The 18811-nt window shown below is 39.3% G+C and overlaps 1 protein-coding gene across 1 annotated transcript in view; it reads right to left on the bottom strand.

The window, feature by feature from the left end:
- sorbs2a (sorbin and SH3 domain containing 2a) overlaps positions 1 to 3611 on the bottom strand; it is a 49843-nt gene extending 46232 nt beyond the window's left edge. Inside the window, exon 1 of the mRNA XM_035659384.1 lies at positions 3464 to 3611. The gene's annotated coding sequence lies outside the window, so the exon portion shown is untranslated. The remainder of the gene's footprint in view (positions 1 to 3463) is intronic.
- Positions 3612 to 18811: the final 15200 nt, after the last annotated feature.

The raw sequence follows: 18811 nt of genomic DNA, 5'->3' as shown, positions 1-18811 counted from the left end.
TCTCAGACCAAAAACAAAGGCAGAAATAAAATAAAACTCACCGCAGTCTTTCCACAGTCTTCCCAACAATCCCCAATGCTTGTTTGGTCGAAATAAGTCCTTAATTCACCAAGTTAGATGTGAAATATCCGTGAAAGGGGCTGCTGGCCAGCGTAAGCTAACGTTAATCCTTGGGGACAAATGCACCTGTCCAAGTACGTCCACTAAAAGTGCTTGTTTTTAGGCTCTGATTGTTATTCTGCATGCAAAACATTAAGGAAAGGATCTCTACAGAGATATACCTTTTGATTAACCAGGGACAGCCTTATATCGCTATAGTTCGCCATGCTCCAGAGACAAAAGAGTTAATCTGACCTCTTATTGTAGCCCCACATTGTAACATCATAACTCCATTCAAAGTGGACAGAAACAACTGTTCCAACAATCACAAACTCTGCTTTGGTTGAAATCAAATAAAAGCAGTTTCAGTCGCTCTACTCAGCTGCACACGGAGCAGACCAGTTATATAAACAAACCAGAGAGAGGCTGTGATTGCAACACAGGCAACGGGAGTGTAATGTTATTCTCTGCTTCAGATGAAATTACTCCACTCTACTATTAATGTTTTAAATAGCATCAACTGTATAACCTATAGGACATATAAGACCTTTCAGAATTGCCTAGTTTGATCTCTGATGGGTGATACTACAGTAGTGAAGAGGTGCGGTGCTGCTGTTTTGAAAAATGCATGCGTTTCTTCATCACCCTGATCTGCGAGCACCAGGCAGCAAACTCTTGTCTTACATAATCTAAAGCTCAACAGACTGCGTTTGCAAATTCTGACCTACCTGTGTACTCAGGGTAGTCTTCAAACTCTTTATCCAAGCTTAGCAGGACAGGCTACTTATTCCTCCATGTTGTGTCGCTAATCAGTTTAAAGAATGTCTCAATCCTTGAAGACTTAGAGCCTTTTTTTAAATTCAAGCCTTTTATATTGCTGCGATAACCTTAGACATACCGTTCTTACCACTGAAACGGATATATTAACACTGGACTGAAATGGTTTACATGCAAATAAAGTGCACAAAAATAATTTAGCATTTTATTTATGACAGTATGCACTTTCTTAAGTATCCTCTTTTCTGGTCTCCACATCATTGTAAATATGTGTCACATCATCAGTATGCCACTGTACCCAAATCACTCAGGTGCTTCCCCTCATGCTCATTGTTAGTTATTGCAGTTATAACCGTAACAAAAAGTAAGGTATGATTATAGATGAATAAATAATGGAAAAATTGACCTTTTTTGCACAATGTGATGTTATTAATTACCAATTATTAATTCTTAAGGATCATCTTATTAATTAATAAATACATTCAACCTTATTGTGGCATCCTTGGCTGACCCAGAATCACTGACCATTCCACTTCATTTCCACGGTTGACAAAAAAAATTATATTTTTATTAAAAGAAAACTGGCTCAGCATTTTCTTTTTGCAAAAAGTCCCCATCATCAAACCGCTCAGACACTGAGAAAGCTCAGGGAGCAAGCATGCCCTGCAGGAGGCCCCTATTATCAGTGAGACTAAGAATTAGGCAAGCTTTTCACACATCACTTGAGCCATGACATCAGCCTCTGAAGGAGGGCAGAGAGGGGGGAAGATGAAGGAGGAAAACACACCAGAGGGACAATGAGAAAATAGAGGGCACCAAAACAAGGAAGTAAACAAAGAAGAATTAAAAAAAGGGGTGTTTGTGTGTGTGAGATAGAGAGAGTGACAGAGAGAGTGACAGAGAGAGGGGAAGAACGTGAACTATGAGAGTAACCCCCTGTTACATTCTGTACTTTCAGGAGAAATGTATCACATTCTCCTATTCCCCGATGGCCTGCCTTGATCCCCTTTCCTCCTCCCTCTCCCTCTGCCTCTCTCACTCAAAGATGCATGTAACCACACACACACACACACACACACACACACACTCTCTCTCTCTCTCAGCAACCCTAAACTGGCAGGTGCAACTGAGTTAACGCTAACAGAGACATACTTTCTGGCTCATCAATCAAGTCAAAAAGCCATGATCGCCCATTAAGTGTGTATATTGGACTGTTTATAACTGTTTATTGGTACAGCAGCCCCTCGTGAGACAGACAGCAGCCAACTGTTGCACGTCATATTGCATCCCGCTGTGTCACTTCCTCTCCCCCAGACACAAGCATGCAGTCATAGAAATACATCAAATACTACATCAAAGACACCGTCCGGTAAAGCAACACATACACACACACACACACACAGAGGCCAGGTAGGCCACACTGGGAGCGGTATGAGGTTCCCGGAGTGATAATGTTACACTTTGTGCATTCTGGACACCTCCCCGCTCTCCCTGTTCACCCAGCATTCAAATGGGTCTTACAGATATCATCCATCGCTGCTGGCTTTTGTATTATTTTTTTTTCTCCTCCTCATGACATCATCCTTTTACACCAGTTTGTTGAGCATAAAGCACCACAGAAACACGGGGCTGACTATCCCTCACTCTTGTCTGTCAGATCTAGCATATGACATAGGCAACACGGCGACAGATTAGTCTTATAATATGTGACATAAAATGCACTCAGGAGTCAGAGCCCCCACTGGTTTTCACCCGAGCCCTCAAAGTTACAGACTGACTGATTTAAACCTTTAATAGGTTTAATAGGTAGGTGAATACACACAAAAACTCTGGTAGCAGGATTAAGAAAAAAAACTGTACCTCTGTGTTGGCATTACAGTGGCCGTGTGAGGCTTCACAGTACATTATACTCTCATAGGAACTGAATTGATGGGTTTGTGTTGGTTTCATAAAATAAGTAACTCAATAAGGCGCAATACAAAACTGAAGAGTCCTCAGAGATTTGTTCAATCATTTTTGTAAAGATAAACCTATATTAGACCAATGTCTATGTGTGGTTCTCATTATTGCACATAAAATACTGTACTGCACCACAATAGTGCAAGCTAACAATAGAGATTATCTTAAGCATTTGGGATGTAGGTTAAACATGGATATCTCAATTCATGCTCATTACTACCAAGCAGCCTGTTTACATCTCTCATGCTGACTGTCTTCAGGCTGCTTCTAATGTTAAGGAATATTTTTTTCCCCCTCCACCGCTTAAAAGCTTGTGGTTTGAGTATTTAACATCCTCCCAGCTCCGACCGCATCTTCCTTTAATGCACTGGAAACAGAAATCCACCGGAATGCACTTTACCGCATCCCGGATGAGCACATTCATCTGCCCCTGGTTCACTCCGATCACAACTACAGGGTCGTTGTTTGTTTGTAATGCACACTTTAAAAAAATAATAATAATAACAATAGCATGCTTACCTCCTCAAACAGCACGGAATTCAGCTCGTGGTCTGCTAAAAGCGGAAGATATTACCCCCCCTTAACACCCCCCTCTATTAACAACAACACTGCTGATACTGTGCCTTACCTTAAAACGACTGCTGCCTCACTCCACTAATTCCGCAACACACCGTCAGGCGATCAGCCTCTTCCATGTGAGAAAGAGACATCGCTCACACTCAACGCGCAGAACTGTAAAGGAGCTGCCGAGCGGTGCGGAAGCTACTGCTGCGTCCGTGTGATGAAACTGTACACCTGTTTTTCGACGCGCATGGATGTTCGCCGGTGTCGGTCAGCAAACTAAAAGGCAACTCCCTCCCTCGGGGATCACTGGGGCGGGGGGGGGCAGATAGCAATGCGGTGGAGCTGCCCTGTCCCCTCTTCTCTTTGTGTTTTTTGTTTTTTTTCTCACGACATAAACCTATTAGTTACCGCATGCCTTTTTTTTTTTTTTTTTACTTCACACTCACACACACACACACGCGCACGCACACACACACAACTGTACCTGGCTCTTGAGCACTCGCTGTCCACAAATGGACTGAACCTGCCTCCCGTTTCCGTTTTCTGTTATTATTATTATTATTATTACTGAATGATGCCGTGGCTTCGTGCGCAAAATGGCCTCTGTTATTTTTCATTCAGCGACGGTCTACCGCGAGCTTCTCATTGGGTCTGCGCGTAGTCATGGAAACGCCCGCGGTTCAATCAGTGCTCGCAGAGGACACACAGCGGGTCTGTGAGCAGCTCACTGCTCACAGCAAAGTGCCACTTTTTCCTCCTGTCTGCAGCAGAAACCCAACAAAAGACTGACCTCAGCTCCAAGCTGCTGTGCGGAGGCTGTGCGGGGCTGTGCGGGGCTGTGCGTTCACGCTTAGAACATGATAATAATACAGGCCAGGCTTGTGCTTAGGGAGTAAGCGAGAGCTGTGGCAACGTTTGTAACGTCTGTCATGTGTTTTGGCTGGCAGCATGTCAGTGTTTCAGGGGAAATGTTGAGATATTAATGACAAGTCGGTTATAGATTGACTTCCTTGTAGAATTACTTAATGGTTTGAGTAACCTCACGTGTGTTTTCAGGTAGGGTTACAAACTCAATCAAATATTTGCAGAGGAGAAAGCTAATAGTGAATAAAGAGCATCTGGAGCACAGGATGTAGGTTAATCAATGATATTTTACTATCAGGTAGGGTAGTTCTATGTAAATATTTGCCTGGACAAAATGTGAAATTGTAAATTATTTTTTATTTCTTCCCAGGGTTAGGGTTACCTTTGTAAAGGGTAGAATTAAAAAGTGTAACTACAGTGTTGTGTTGTGTTTTGCATAAATTGATTTCTGTAGTCAGCTTCTATCATCATTAATCATTGTGGAGCATCTACACATTAAATGTTTCTGTGTTCACACTGCATGTGTTGATTTTTCAGTTGTTGACAGAGAGCTGATTATATGGCAGCAAAATCCACTAATGATGTGAAAGTGTTAAACTCAGGTGTGGATTTATATCAGCACTGACATGGTGCTGGTTTTAACACACAACATTTTAAATTAGAACTGACATTTTTGCTGTGAGGTCTTCTGCCCTCGCTTGCTAAATGCCAAAAATTGAATTACAGTTTTGTCTCTTTAATTGATGCCCTGTAACAAAACTGTATTTGTTTTAACTCTGTCTTTATTAAGCAAAGCCACTGGACCGTGTCTTGATTTTTGATGGCTTAACTGGGGATTTCTCCCCCTCCGTGTCTGCCTGTCTCCCTCTTTCTCACACACGCACCAAGCTGTTAAATTATTTACGGACTGGATGGCAGTCCTTTATAGTCAATACTAAGGTATCCTGTGACCATGGCAGAAAACATGGCCTTTACACATTTATCACATTGTTTTGCTTTTGTTTCAAAGGAAATATCACAAGCACTCTGTCCTTTGTGTTTATTCTATTGTGTTTGAATAAGCAGATAAACCAACAGGTTCAGAAGGAAATCTTTTGCACTAATTATGTCAAGTCTCAGTGCAACATCAGACATAGGTCTGCAGAATGGGAGTGGGACAGCAAACTCTATTTCTCATGAATTCTTAAAACCAAAGAGGGCTGTTAGAGATGGTCTAGTGAGTTCATATGAAATCAAACAAAATGGAAACATATGACCCTTTCACCTCATGAAAATTACACTTTTGCATGGCATCTATTTAATATCTGACCTTTAATATCCTCACATAATGGTGGCAACTCTACTGTATGTGTTCACCTATTCAGCTCTGTGGTGTTGTTATTAGCTTTGTGGTGATGCAACGCTATCTCACATCATCAGCTCAACTACCACTGCTTAAGTTTATCCTAATAATGAAACCGCTTGCGTAAAATTCAATTAAAAAAGCAACCTTAAAAGTGATGCAGTGCCTTTAAAAAGTCATGTTTTTAAATGAGAAAGTCTTCATTCTAATTATATTACTAATTGAGTTTCCTGTCAGTTGATTTAGTAAACTGAATATGTTAAATATAAATAATACCTTAAGTTACATTAACAACCAATAACTAATCAGTAGCTTTAAAGCTGCAGTGTTATTTTGTTGTTGGCACATGCACGAAGAACCCATTCTTCTGTCAGCATTAAAGCTGTACAAATTTAGACCGTTATTGATAGCTGACCTTTCTGAAGTGTCAACAAGACCACATCTGTGAGTGTGTGTGCATGTATGAATGTATGCGTTTGGTCTTTTATCACCAGCTCTTATGAGCCGTATAGGCAGCCGTTACTGAATCTAACTGTTGTCAAGTAGGTGCCTTTTTATAGGTGGTATGTTATCCACAGACATACTCTTAGCAATCCTTTCTGATGGGGCCAGGGAGGATGATGGCGATACATTATGTCTGGTATGCAGTCCATTGGTGATACAGGTGCAGTCATACTAAGGGCGGAGCTTACGGCATTACAGCACATTATAGAACAAGACTAATGGTGTGTCTACACAGGAGGCTTGTCGGCTGCGTTTTTCACTCATCTGGGGGCGGGGGGGTACAAGACTTATGGCCGGGGGTGAAAGTGAAACCATTCAGTGTTTTTTTTAAATTACAGAAATAATGTATTTTTGTGGTTTTCTTAGTGATTTAAAACACAAGGAGACATAATTTAGGTGTAAATAAATGAAAGAATACATGTTTTAAATGGACTAAAATGCATCCAAATGACTGAAATCCACATCTGCTTTCACAGAGTGTTCCAGCCAGTCCCTCCTCTGGTACCAGGCAGCAGGAAAACATCTCTTCTTACTCCCAAACAGGGTCAGAGAGTGACCTGTTTAGTCCCATTTTCCCCTAAATCATCTATGGTGGTGTCAGGCTCAAGAAGTGTATCTTCATAAATTGACAATCATCTGTGCTTTATGTTAAAATGATGCATGAGTTTAATCTTGGGGTCAGGCAGAGATTAGGTTAATAAACAACTTTGTAGGTTACAGTTTTACTAGCTAATCCAAAAAGTGACGAGACGATAGCTAGGCCTCCTGGACTGTGTTGCTACATATAGTCACAGGAATCCTTACCCACCCCCTCTGAGAGCCAAGAATGGGCTTTAAGCAGCGGTAGTAGAGGTGCCACCACTGTGCAACATTCATCTAATGGAGTCAAGTGTTGACAGTGCAATCCAAAAGCTGGCCTTGGACAGGTGATATGCTGAAGCTGACCGCAGTCAAAGAACCACTGCATTATAATACACACAAAGTATCCGGATATGTGCCAGACCTTCATCCAAATGCAAATGTGTAATAATGCTTCCCATAATAGTATTTCCCTTTTAGGACGGCAACATGAACCTTATCTGAGAGGGCGTGACATCATCAACCATGTGTCATGCTCTTTTGGCTACAGCTACCTATCCTCATCACAATCATGTCTGCAATTATCTAATGTCCAAGCCCTTACATATACCACCATCACACCCTCACGGCCCCTCTTAGAATAGCCCACAATAAAGGAGAGCAGGCTGGCACATGGATCTTGTGAGAAAATAACTCTTTTATCTGAGCAGTGGCACTGTCTCACATCTTTCCACTGTTGCTTTCCAAAGAGATCCACATTTGGAACAGCTGATACTGAGGTTCATTCGTCTGGCCAATGTTAAAGTAGCACAGCGGTGCTGAATGAGTGAATGTCATATGAGTGCATGAGGACATTGTCTGGCAATGACATCATGCCACTTCCACTTACATTCCAGACTTGCTTTGATGTCTAAGAGCTTACCAGGTGAAATGTCTCAGCAAATCTGTTAGAGGATGAGATTGCTGATGCAGAGTCCTGCATCATTCTCTATGTTTAGCAGTGTCAGAAAGTGCAAGTTGACCCTTTACCTTCTGTCTGTTGTTGTAGGCTTTTATTCTCATGTTAACAATGTTGTTACATTTTGTTATTAGACTCCTTTTCACTCTATTAATTGTTGTTAGTCGGAACGCATAATTGGGTGCTGTGATTTTAACAGGGTCAATCCTCACCTTACGTTGATAAAGTGAGAAAACAAAATGCTGAATTCTGTCAACCAGCCATCATTCAGCCACTGAAATACAAATTAAACTTCATATAACCCAACCCCTTACCCTGGCCTCTGCCTTCATGCTGTTCTATATCAATCAAAAAGAGTCAACATTGCCCAGTGAAAATGTCAGTGTCACTCACGTCTCTTCATTTTATATATAAAAGCTGACACAGCAGTGTTATGACAGATGCTGGGGAGAAGCTAACATAGCAGAGCCAAGAAAAATGGTGGAAGAGAAGGGATGAAGGATAACAGAATAATAAATGACACGGGGAAGGACATAGAGGAACAGAGACCAAGAGTCATAGACAAAATTTTAGCTCATACAAGTTGACATCATCATTTGTCAACCTGTCTAGACGTGATTACCTCATGGGGATCTGCCCAGCATGACAATGCATATTATGACTTCAAATAACCCTTAAAAATTAAGATGTAGACTGTTTCACTGTTATAAACATTAACAATATAATTGTATTCAAGTTAGATTCCTGTTAATGGCTGTAACATCTGTGGTTGACAGGAGATGAACTTTGACCCAAGCTGGATAATTGCATCACAATGCATGAAATACTGGGCAGTAATCCTGTGGTTGTTTTAACGTATCTTAACTGAAATATAAATTTGCAACAGCCTTGACCAAAAAATACTCACTGATGGATGTCTCCCACAACCATTCATATCATATAATAAATGATGCATTAACTTTCTGTATTATTTATAAATAACTTGAGTAAATAAAACTCAAAGCCTGAATATGTGTTGAAAGGAACCACTGAAGACTTGTTTTTTAATACTTTTCAATTACTGTTAATCCAATAGTGCTGAGGATGGCTGAACGGGTGAGACTGGAGGCAGAAAAAGGAGACTCAGGAGCTAATTAGTTTTCTGTAATATTACTCATATTTTTCAATATTGTAACAGATCTTACAAATACATTTGCCTGAATTGTTTGTCTTTAAAGCTCCACAAATCAATATTGTCTATGATGACAATGGATCAGATGACGGTGTAATGTATACGTGTCAGTCATAATAACAAAGTCACAGAGAATTATCAACAAACACCACAGTGCTACATAGCATTTTAGCTCCTTTTAACTCATTATTTTGGTTGCATTTCCCCCAAATCCCTGTTTCCGGTCACAGCAGGCTCTAATATATCTGCCCAGCAAAATGCAGACAGACAAAGATAAATGTCTAGCTGGAGAAGACAGTAAAACAGCTAGTAAGCTAAAGACCCATATATTTCTCTTGGGAGTAAGTGGAGACCAAAACAGAGCCAAAAGAAGATCAATACCCTCATTCATCCTTTGGACAAAAACACTACTCCACATGAATGCTATATCTGCTCTGTGACTTAATGGCGTATACATTTGAAAGCCATTCGCTACAACTTTAGAAGGTGATAATATGTAGAGTTGTGTTTTTCAGAGTTCTTTTATTTTTTTTCTTGTTTTATTCTTTTCTTCAAGTGGCAAGAAATGATGAATGTACCCACAACAATTTAAAACAACATGGTATCCATGAGTCCTGTACAAAAAACTACAGCAGAGCTAATACCACCTGCATGTAAAACTTTCACATAACAATGTACAGACACTTTGATGTCTATGCGAATCAGGTTTTCAGTTTTCTCATATTAAGTGGATTCTCCTTTTCAAGTTGTTAAGCTGACATAGCCATTACTTTTGAATTAGTGACAATATTCATGTTCAGCACATCTGCGTGGCACAGTAAAGGCAGGCCTTGCTTTTTTCCCCCCCTTTCATATGAGGAGTCAGCAACTGTCAAACATGCAGAGGCAGCTCACACCAGGAGAGGTTGTAGTTGTATAATGAACAGAGTGAAACAAAATAATTACAACAGCGGGACATGAGGGTGCTTTTAGGCTACCAGAGTGCTAATTCATCTACTGATCTGTCCCTGATGTTCTGAAGTGTGAAGCTACACAAGATTATATTTTCTAAAACACAAACAGCAAATGTGTTTAGACCCGAGGACTCTTACATGACAATAAAATTACAACTAAATCTGGGAAACTAAATCTGAGAAAATACTGACAACCTGCTTACTGGTTTGGTAGTAATTAATAATTTAAACTTTGTATTAGTCAATCACATCACGTTTCTTACTTTTTATCCATGCTAGCATGGCTTTATGGCTTGGCTTTATTGATGGCAATGTTGGTCTGTAAGTGGGCAGTAATGGGTCCACCACTTTGGTCCAGACTGACCTACCTTAACAAATAGTGCATAAACTAACAGTAAATTTGGTACAAATTTTCATGGTACCCAAAGGATAAATGCTTATGTTAGGTGAGTCCTGTAGTGCCACCATGCATGCCAAAGTTATCACTCGTCCTGTGGAGTATCTCAGCATCTACTGGATGGATTGGCACCACAGTTTGTAGACGGTCATTCATGGTTCCCAGAGCATAGTCTGACTTTGGTGATACCATGACCTCTCCTTTAGTACCAAATGTTAGCATGATAACACACTAAACTAAGATGGTGACTACGCTAAATGTTAGCATTGTCATTCTGTGGATTTAAGCATACTGATATTAGCATTCAGATTAAGTAGCCTATAGCCTCACAGAGCAGCTAGCATGGCTGTAGACCTTTCGTTTTGTTTCCACTATACTTTAAGTTTTAGTAAATATATCCATGTCTAATAACCATGTCATTTCAGTACTGGGGATTATTGTCAGACCACCACATGCAGTATGATCTGTTACTACAACACCATCACATTGAAACATCTAATCTAACTCTTGGAACTCACAACCTCATACACCTCTCCGCTTTTCCTTATCAGGGCATGGAGCGAATGCAGGGTAGCTTATGCTGGTTATGCAACATACCTCTTCATGTTTCCTATGTGTGTCTTCCAAACACAATTACTGATAGATAGTCTCTCTCTGGAACACATTTCTAATATTACTCTGCACTTCATCCACCTCAATACCCTTCACTGATGTTGGTAAGCCATCACTCACCAGTGTGACTGCTACGTGAATTGATAAGTGGTGTTGAGGCTGTGAAATGTTGCATAGCTGGATTCTGTTTTTGCCAGAAAGCTCACTAGAAGAGCAGGAGGGAAGATGAGACTCAACCAACACAGAAAAGACAAAATCATAAAAGACCTGGAGTAAGATGTGGTGAAAGAAGAAACTTTGAAACATAAAACAGTGGACTGGTACGTGAAATTAGAGTGTACAGAGGCAAACAGTATACGGGAACAATGAAAAGTGACGTGAGTGAGAGTAAGAGCATCTCCAAGAGAATGTGATGCCAGTCAATGAGTGGATGTGCCAGCTGGCTCGGACTGTGTATTCACATGGTCTTTGAACTTTTCTGGCTCACGTGATCAGGTGTTTTGTGAGAAAACAGGCACATTCTCAGGTTAGGAGAGAAGTGTCTGAGGATGTTTTGTTCATTTTGTACATTTCTTAACGATGTATTTAGAGAATCAGGATCGTATCACGTAGCACTGTCTTATTATAATAATTTGTCTTGGTTTCTTATTCATTTTTTTATTTCATTGATTGTCTTTTTAATATAAATCTTTTTTTTTCTTTGTTTATCTTTTGTGTTTATATCCCAACACAGCAGAGGGTGGAAACATAAAAGGAAACAATACAGTACAACAATATCACAAACTATATTCTCAAAAATGACCATGGATTTCTCCTACAAAGTTTTGTGAAAGATTTTGTATTCAGTCTTGATGCTTCCCAGAATAAGTTTTTGTTACAGCAATGTATGGCAAAAAAAAAAAAAAAAATGGTACAAGTTTTGGTGTTCTTTAATCATATCCACCTCTAAGCATGGTTCATGAACAATTCGGTATAAACTGCCACTCTCAATTCACTTGAATTTATGGTCTATAGCCAACCATAACGTTTTAAGGCATCATTAAGCAGGAGCTGTGAATGAAATATAATTCAGACCCTCCTTTCACTCTGTAGCCAGCTTCCACAAACAGCACAACCAGCTGGTGACACCAGCATCATATTGTGATTATTGTATTCTGGTGGATAGCCGTTAATCTTGGAGGGAGCACAGAAAGTACAGAGAGTCAGGTGTTAGCACACCCTGCTGTACTTAGCTGAACTTCGCTGTCTATTCGCCATTGTTTTGTTTTCATCATACCTACTCCATCCTTGAAGTAGATGAAGTTGTTCTGAAGCCAGCCAGTAGAGGTCACCATAGGGGCCATCTCAATTAACTCTACTTACACTTTTCATATTCTATCACTGCTGTATCTTCAATCTCAATCAATCGCAACTGCACTTTAATTTATTCTGTAATTTATTAGTATACTTCAATTTTATCATTGGTTTACATATATAAAATGTACACACCTCTGTACCTAAGAGGATAATATATCTAAAGTAGCTAAGCAAAATTGCCCCTAATAACACTGAATATGGCTCCATTATATTCAAGGTTCCCAGTAAGCTGTCACAGTGTCAAAGGGAGCTAACAATACCAGGACCCTGAAACTGAAGCAGCTAAATGGAATTCAGCCATCACTAATTGTACACCCCAAAATGTAAACATTTAAAAGAAAAAGGCTTATTTTAATGTTTGCCAAATTTTATACAGATATTTTGCAAATTAAAACCATCAAAGCAATAGTCCCAAAGTAGTACTTCTTGATCAGAGAAATAACTACAAATATCGTGATTAAAGCTATTTCTTGACACCACTAATTTTACTAAATTTATTTTTTCTAAATTTAACAACCGGTTTGTAATTCACAACAGCAAATATTTAATATGTACCCATCTTTGCACACACCCATGTCCTCAGTCTCACAGTGAGTAATTATTGTGATGTTCCATATTAGCAGCAGAAAAACCAGCTGGGGTTGCTTAGAGTTGGCAGAATCACACACTTGCTAATCAGCCTGCTAGTGCAAAGTATTTATTAAAAAAAGATCTCCTTCAGAATTCTGTCCTTGATTTATTGGTAAAGCTGTAAATCCTCTTCATAGATTTTCAGCTTCTTTTCAGGCCTGTAATTAAGTAATAGCTTGATTAATCCTATCAAACCCGCATTTCCAAACGGGAGAGCAGGGACATTCATTAGGAGCCAACAGGAGATTAATACAGACCAAACATACAATAGTAGTGGTATGCAATTGTGTGTATAATGGCATGAGTTTAAAGTCCCAACCTTATAATTCTTGGAAACAAATGTGGACTTTAAAAGTTGAGGGAACAAGTGCGCTCTGGTAAAAAATAACACTGTACGATTTATTTTTTACTTTTTAGACATGATTTGGCTCTATATTGGATAAACATCAGATATAATTGCTGCTGATGAATTTTGGCAGTCGTAAAGCAAAGTTTCAGTATGTTGTGTCACAGCTGCATTTTTCACAGATGTTTCACAGGAAACGGGAATAATGGTTAAGTACAGCAGCAAATTGTGCTGTCTTTGGGGCAAAGCAATCTGTCCAGGCTGAGAATTTTTTAGGACGAGGAATGTGACCCCTGAATCTCCCTCTTCCTTCTTTGGTAACAGCCTTGCTCCGCTACATCAAAAGAGACCTAAATCGCTAAATCAGTTTTGACCACATGACCCAGAGAAATATTTGTGTATTCAGCCAAAGGGGGATGAACTTATTATAGAGGAGTGAACGAAGGAAAAATGTGTTTATTTATTGATTTGTTTATCAGCTGAAACCCACTCAAACACCACAGTCTACTAAATCCTATCAAAATAGTGGATCTTTATTTACTTTGGTCACATTTACTTTTCTTGTCTTTTTGGTTTCTTGCTTTGTTTGTTTGATTAAGGATACTGTGCTCATTGGGATAATGGTGAGGTTCTAACAGCACAAACAAATCCCGTGAGAAAATGGTAAAATTATGCAACCAGTTACACATACTGTAAAAGTGCTTTGAGTGGTCAGAAGACTAGGAAGGCGCTATACATTTACATCCATTTACCATTTACCATCCAGTTGAAATTAAAATATGTCTGAGCTGATGGTCACACTCCTGAATGAGGATCATGAGAGACACTAATGACTTTGAGAAAGTCTGCTAGTATGAATATACCATATTTGTATTTTGAAAGGAACTGGTAGATTTCAAACATTCCCTCAAGCCATATGGCTTTTTAAATCAAGAAAGCATTAAATCCCATCTGCTAACTATCACTGACAGGCTGGGTTGTTGGCACTGCCAGACTATTGTAAGTAGCCAAAGCTTAAGGTGCTGGCACAAAGCTCTGCCAGCCTTCCATGCACTCAGTCTGGTGTTAGAAAGGTGTAATCTCCTCCTGAAAAGGCCACTTGTTTCACAGCTTTTAGCACACGGTCAAAGCCTTGCAGTGTCAACTCTTAGCATGAAGTGTCTCTGCAAAACCCACGAGACAAAGCTCAAGGCACTGTCTGTAAACTGCAGGCACAAATTTTACCAGATCTCTTCACACAGGTCTTTGAGGAAGATGTGAAAAACTACAATTTAGTTAACACGATAATGAAATTGTGCAGTCTATTCATGATTCAGATTAAAACCAAAGACCAAAGCAACTTTTATATTGTTCCTTTATTATTTATAAGCATTATTTAGGAAAAAATCATTACAGCTATGCTTGAATAATTCCTTAAATCAACTGTAATCAATATTTTTAGTATCAACATATCAATGAGCGATAGCTTGTTTCAGCTCATTGTTTTGGTTTTTCAACCTTTACTGTTCTGGATCATGCTCACTGTTGTGAATGAAAAAATAAACCCACAGTATGCTACCGGCTCAGCACCTAAGGGCAAACAGACAAAGTAAGTGACTAGCTGATGAATGTGGTGGAGCATTTAGTAGAATATTAGACTTACATTTAAAAATACAACCCCAAATGAATGATAAAGTTACTCCTTATCTTCCAGATGTAAAATAATATGTAAATACACGTAAAAGTTATATCAACTTTTTGGGAGTTGTTAGATCTTTGTACATAATATCATGGTCTGAACTTGTTCTATATGAAAAGTGTCCTGAGATAACGTCTGTTATAAATTGGTATACAAATAAAACTGAATAGAATTTCACTTTATATGATGATTCAATGTTGCTGTTGTGTTTACAGCTTGTTTCTGCTGCCTCCAAGTGGTTGAATAATCCACCTGTGCAGGTTTAAATATATGGTTCCTGTATATATATCTATACACATGATGGCCTACCTATTATGCAGCATAGTTAAACAGTTAAGTGCTGACACAGTCAATAGCTTCCAATAGCAATAGTCACAGCCTAATGTGAAGATTTTCTTTTTGCTGTTTCTTTTCACTTCAAAAAATATTACTGAAGAGAATTTTAAGGCTTCTTTTTGGTCTAAACTAATTTCTTTAATTGATTCATTGTAAAAATATTCAGTAATATAAAGTAACTAAGTTGTAGCCCTAATAATGTTTCCATTGTATCTGCCACATTTCCAGCCGTGTACTCCCCACACATTGAATTGTCTTTCCTTGCATTTTACTGAGCTGCACTGCAGAGAGTTAACAGTCAAGTATAGTAGATCCATGCTGCAGATTCCAGTTCAGTATTGACGTCCTGTCACCCCTGGGGACCACTTATAGTGAGAAGAGACCTGAGTCATCACTTACTGAGCACTAGCCAGTGATGAGAAGCACCGTACCATCAGCTAATGCTCAAATAAAAAAATAAAAAATACAATGACTATGTCGATAATTGCACAACAGTTGGAGCCGAAGGTGTGTGTTCTCACTGATGATAAGAAAAGGAAATTCTATAATTTTCAGTAACATAGCAAGTCTGATTTTTTCTTTCATGTAGGTTTCATTAATCCCAATCAGGAATAATAGCTTAATCTGATGAAGAACACAAAATTTAATACATTCATGTTCTGGTCTGGTCTGTTTTATTGTGTTCTGTATTCCAGTATCCAGTATGTGATTGAAATCAGACTGCACATACATTGCTATGAACCATTTGCTCCTCCCTTCCTCTAAGGTGTAATAAGCAGCGTGCTTTTGAACAAGCTGCGTGTCAGTGGCTGACACCAGTAGCAGAGCTGGCTGTCTGACCTCCAAACATCATTGGTCAGCAAACTGGGGAGGGGGAGACATACAGTGCTGCAGTGTCTTTTTTTTCTGCAGAGGGCAGAGAGAACATGCTACAACATTGCTGCTGCTGCCTGCACCACTCCTTGTATGTACATTTCCCTTCCTCTCTTCTTCCACATCTCTCGATTTTAAATCTCTTCATCTCACTTACCCTATGTTGCCTTTTTCATCTTCACCAGCCTCGTGTGAAGATGAAAAAGGGATTTTATCCCCCCTCTTCTTAAAATATCAACGTGAAGTCAAGCAAACAAAGACTTTGAATTACCCCTGTTCCCTTGCTTTTTATGAATAATTATTCTTGTTTATGTAGTAGTTGCCCAGTAAATCACACAATGACACTGCTGTGAAACTACAACTAACTCCATTAGACACTCTGTGATGTTTATGGGATAAATACATAAGGGTAAACAGATAAGTATGGTGTGCAATTCACAGCTTTCTGGTGAATATCAGTGTATAGTGAGGGTTTGAACACACTCATAATGCAGTTACTGTGTGAGTTAATGTACAGGATTACATAACATAGGTTAACATTCACCATGTATAGCAGTGAAGAGCCAAGAGGGCAAACCTACCTTTTGTTTTGAGGCATTCCGCCGCTCCAGAGATTCAATCTGCAAATGAGGGAGAGGAGATTTACCCGAGCCGGTAAGATGAAGAATGTGGCACAAACACTCCCATTGATGGAGCCGCTGCCCCCGCAGTTATCCCTTTTGCATGAGTGCATTCAATCACAAGTACGCATGACACGCACTAGCCACTCTCCTGCTAAGTGAAACATGTACAGCAATGCCTGTCACTCAGTTCACAGTACAGTAGGGGTGTTTCTCCTTACTTTTAATCCCTCATTCCAGTGCCAAGTTGGTTCTCCTGAGAGAATCTGATGCACCTAATTCCTGTCAGCTTTCATGTCTCTGTTTGCCTTCTTCCCCTCCTGAGCTGTTGACAGTGCACTTCATGATTTAGCCAGTATTAAAGCAGAACGGAGCTGCAACAATTCCCTGCTGCATCATTTGCTCTGGTTCTCCTCATGGCCCCTTCTGTCTACATACATCTTCTGCTCTCTGTTTATTTTATAGCTATGTTTCCAGCTGAAATATTCGGAATCTTATCTCTCTTTTTTCTTCACCACATTAACTATCTTGGCCACCACCACAGTGCAGACCATGCTAGCTCTCTCCACTTTTTACAGGTCTTCAGCAATCCAGCTATTGGCACAAAGCCCTGTAAGCTGCCTCAGCTTAGCACTGGACTAAACCAATCAGGTGGCCTGAGGTCTATCCCAGGAAGGACCTGCTTTATTAATCTGAGGGGAGGATAAAGAGGAAAAGAGAGGGGATAGAAAAGTAAATGTATGTCTATGTCCGTATGATCATGGAGGATGAGGGGGGTGTTTATTGCAGATCTTTTTTCTTGGGGCAATGTAATGATTCCTGCTTGGTATGCTGTAGAATCGCCAGCATGAGAGGTCACAGGGTCAGTGCCCCCCTCCATAAATCTCCAAATAATCACTTTATTAGCAAAGAGAGTGTGCAAGGAAGCTGGAAAACACAGAAAACCTGACATGCTATGTCAACAGGAGAGACATTAAAAACATATATGTTAGATGTATTGTTGGTTCTGTGACATTAAAGTACAATTAAATCCAGAAACAACAACAGTTTTGCAGGTATTTGGTAAAAAAAAAAAAAAAAGAAGTATTTCATGAATCAATATCTTGACCTGATGATGGCACAAGATCAAAGTTCAAGGGATCAAAGTGATTAAAATTCATCCTTTGGGTTCTATAGCAGATGACCCAGAAATCCATCAAATAGTTGTCAAGATATTTAAATAAAAACTAAAAATGTCAAATGGATATTAGTAGTAGTAGGGATAATATAGAGACATACACTATATTTCAGTTTGCACCAAAAAGGGTGGATGGAGACGGAGGCATTGCCATAGAGCCACACTGCTTTTGTGGCACAAATAGATTTTCCCAACTGTAAAGACTTCTAATCAATATTCATCATGGATTGCAGTGGGAGAAATTATTAAAATCCAGCAGCACTTTGACACAGTGCAGCTTTGAACCATGTTCGTTTGGATTAATGGCATAGTTGGGAATGATTTGATATTGTGCTCTGTTGCGCTAATTAGCTAATTAATGCACTGTGGTTAAATGTAGTTGCTGGCATGATATGATTAAAGATTTGATATGACACTGAGGGTATTCCAGGGAGAGATATGCTCTGTCAACAGGATATAAAGCAATTATCAAAAGAAGTATTTCCCTTTGAAGTGAAATAAACTTCCAATGAAAAGACCTACTTTTAAAGGATATTCATCATGACATATCACTTACCCATAATAAATAACAAGACATTACTTACTTTAGCTTTTAGACAAGGCATGGGAGGGCTTGTTGATCTATTGTGGTTTCAATTTATGACTCATTTAGCACCAGCACCAGGTAATTTCTGCTTTTACAGTACATTACTGCTGACCTTTCAAAATCGTTTTGGCCATATGGTTATCTTCAGATTTATTGGTGTCTGAACTGGCTCAGTAATGCACTTACTTGCTGGCTAGAGCTATAAAGATAGTCAATAAATTACCTTCACTCCATTTACCTGCAATGTATTTTTTAGGGGAAATGCATTTCATTGATGATTCATACTTTTTAAAAATAACCAACTCATCCTTTTAAACAAAGAAAGCAAAAAGAACACCAAAAAACCCAAATGTGTTAGAAATAAAGGATAAAGGTGACTTACAAGATTTACGTTTTAAGTGTTGACTCTCTGTGATGTTTTTCATAATTT

The sequence above is a fragment of the Morone saxatilis genome, unplaced genomic scaffold (assembly GCF_004916995.1).
Source record: "Morone saxatilis isolate NCDOM2014 unplaced genomic scaffold, NCSU_SB_2.0 Contig17, whole genome shotgun sequence".
Taxonomy (NCBI): domain Eukaryota; kingdom Metazoa; phylum Chordata; class Actinopteri; family Moronidae; genus Morone; species Morone saxatilis.
Note: the sequence above shows the minus strand (reverse complement) of the source record. Positions and strands in the feature narration are given on the sequence as shown.